This window comes from Cynara cardunculus, assembly GCF_001531365.2.
Source record: "Cynara cardunculus var. scolymus isolate 2C chromosome LG 8, CcrdV1, whole genome shotgun sequence".
Lineage (NCBI taxonomy): Eukaryota > Viridiplantae > Streptophyta > Magnoliopsida > Asterales > Asteraceae > Cynara > Cynara cardunculus.
In genome coordinates this window covers 929,720-932,950 of record NC_037535.1, presented here as the reverse complement: position 1 = coordinate 932,950, position 3,231 = coordinate 929,720, and the positions used below count along the sequence as shown (strand labels likewise).

The 3,231-nt window shown below is 32.0% G+C and overlaps 1 long non-coding RNA gene across 1 annotated transcript in view; it reads right to left on the bottom strand.

Annotated features, from left to right (window-relative positions):
• The window catches only part of LOC112516114, a 3,653-nt gene extending 2,572 nt beyond the window's left edge, over window positions 1-1,081 (bottom strand). The window contains exons 1-2 of the long non-coding RNA XR_003069596.1: window positions 987-1,081; window positions 802-909 (exon numbers count right to left, since the gene is read on the bottom strand). This is a non-coding gene — a long non-coding RNA (uncharacterized LOC112516114). The remainder of the gene's footprint in view (window positions 1-801; window positions 910-986) is intronic.
• Window positions 1,082-3,231: the final 2,150 nt, after the last annotated feature.

Sequence of the window (3,231 nt, the reverse complement as noted above, 5' to 3'; positions counted from 1 at the left end):
GAAATGTAACAATTACAGTTTTGCTTGCAATTGTGCAAGCATAATATGTCAAAGGTGCAAGCATACAAATGAAATTAATTTATCCATTAGTAAAGYGAATGCCGGCGGCCTTTGTTAATTTAGTCATCTTCCGACACAAAGTTGGCACTAGTATAAGCCTATTTGCTTTATAGATGACGTATCATATCATATATATGAGTAATGTATGACACAAAAATATATTATATTGTCATATTAACAAAGATAGTCCATATCTTTTCCAAGATCAAGATCAAATACATCTTTTTCCTTGGCACGATGACGTAAAAAATGGCAAGAAATTTAATCAGACAAAAGTTACAAAAACTATTTAGCGCAGTATATAACCAATTATTTAGTCTAGCCTGAGGCGATATGTATATCCAAGTCATACCTACCCGCTAAGGTAAAGGGCAAAAAGCCTATTTCTTAAGCGAGGAAAAATGGCATGCCAAGATATAATCAATGTCGTCACCTTCAGACACAAATTTGGTACTGAAAAACCAATTTGCTGTGTTGGTGACTTTTGAGTTAGCTCAGTCTGAGTTGCAACATTTTGGTTTACGCACAGATGTTAAATACTTAGTCGCATACAATTAACGAAGTTCTACAATGTAGTTTGTCAAGTTTTATTAGATGATGTCTTCGTATCGAATAACTTTACCGACATCCAACAAATGGACTATATCGGCATCTTTGAGTTCAATTATCTGGAGACAAACTATGCAAAAACGACATTTTCAAAAAAACAAGGAAGGAAACAGAGAGACTAGCGTAATATACCGAGTACATCCTCGAATCGAGTAACTATGATCATCGTCACCGTCGGCAACTAAATTACTCAGATATCGACTCATTCATCACCAACAGAAGAAATCCATCTGCAACGAACTGATCACAACAATTTCAAGAGATTCATAACCAAACTCGCAACGCACAAAACGAGCTGAAAGAACAGATTTTAATACCTTTCGCTTTTTGCTCGTCTGAGAAGCCATTATTGCCCATGAAGGAAAACGGCGATGTTTGTACGGCCAAGTCCCGAAAACCCTAGTTCTCCGTTAGGGTTTATCGTTTCTATTTCTGTTGGGTTTTATAGGTAAGTGAAAGCAAATACCTAAATTGATTCAACGGTTGGGATCTAACGGACGGCTGAGATTAATTTCAGACCCTTATTGGGCTTCAATCTATTCTTAGCCCAATAATAGACAATTTTCTGGGCATTATTATTATTTTAGCCCAGGGTTAATTAATGTGGGATTCTTAAATCAAATTAATTTAGTTGGTTAGTTTATCATTTGTAGGGCTAAATTAGTAATTTGATATCTAAGGGTTAATCAACGTGAGATTCTTAGGGGTCATTTACCAACACTTACTCAGTAAGCGCTTACTAGTAAAATTTAACACTCTCAATTATCTATTGGGTAAGATTTTAGTCCACCAAAACGATACCGTATGCAACAATTTACCTGGTAAGCGCTTACCATGGTAAGAGTCGTCGCCCTTACTTACCGGGTAAAACTCTTGGTCCTTGTTTCGCTCTTACCGGGTAAGATTCTTGGTCCTCATTATATTCATTCGATAAGGTAATGTGACTTGGTAAACGCTTACTCGGATAAGCATTTGGTAAACGGCCTCTTAATCTAATTAACTTTTTTTTGTTAATTGATTACTTTTAGAGGTAAATCAATAATTTGATATTTAAGGGTTACAACTAAACAAATCAATTCATGAATTTAATCATAAATCAGTTAAGTGTTTATCAAAGATTACATATTTATCTATTAATTTGAATTTCTAAACACACATCCAGAATGATGTGACAAATTCATGTGGGCTTCACACCCTTCGGTGGCATGTGGAGATCAAAGCATTGTTTAATAAAAAAAATAAGCTAGCTTATTTTTTTGAATATACGTTTGGATGCACATAAACTAGCTTATAAGTTAGCATATAAGCTAACTTAACGTTACTTGGAGTAGCGTTTTGGTAGCTTACTGTCATTTTTTCTAATTATAACTCTTCTTAATATTAATTACTATTTGTTAAAATTAATTATAAATAAATATTAATAAAATTTAAATATTACTAATACTAATATATATAAATTGAAAATTAATTATATTTTAAAATATTATAATTATATTAATTTTTTCAATATACCCTTTTTGGTCATTTACATTCTTATCAGATAGTTTTGTCAAACATGATTTGTTCATTAACTAGTTTATCAGTTACCAGTTAATTTATAAGTTACCAGCTAGCTTATTAGATAGTTTACCAAACATAGCCCAAAACAACCCGAATTCCATTGACGTCAACATTGTAAATTGTAATCCTGGTTAAAGTCTACAACATTGATGAAAGGGCGTAATTAAGAAAGCACAAAGAGAACTAACATCGCATATAGTGTTAGATAAGTATTTTCATCAGACGTTTTACTCAAGCATTTTTCGAATTTTGGTTTATACATAAAGGGTATAAATGAAATTTATAGAATTATGCTTATTTTTTTTTTTTGAAGTATATAATATTTATATATAACAAATAGAACAAATAAACTCACATACTCTCTTCACATTTGGTGAGGTTTGAACCTCTGATTTCCTAGGAGGACAAAAACTCACATCCGCTAGGCCAAAGGTCATTTGGTAATTATGCCCATTCTTAACACCTAATATTAAATCAACGATTAATATATGAATCAATTAGTGGTGTAAGTTCCATTTACCCGTGTAGGAATGGCATAACATAACGGTTAAAAGGAAGAATATGATCCACACGGGATTTTAGCAGGGTGAGATAGAATAAGGGGTTGTTTACCAAACATTTACTCGGTAAGTGACTACAGGTAAAATTTAACACTATCATTTACTTACCGGGTAAGATTTTAGTCCACCAAAACGTTATCGTATGTAACAATTTACCTGGTAAGCGCTTACTATGGTAAAAGTCGTCGCCTTTATTTACCGGGTAAGACTCTTTGTCATTTTCTTGCTCTTACCGGATAAGATTTTTGGTTTTTATCATATTCATCCGGTTAGGTAATATGACTTGGTAAACGTTTACCCTAAGTGATTCTTTATTTGAAAATTATAACATTAATTATATTATTAAAATATTGTATAATTTTATAATCTCAATATATTTTTCAATTTTTTTATATAAAATAATAATAAAAAAATCTCATTGGTCAGAAATAATAAAAAGAAG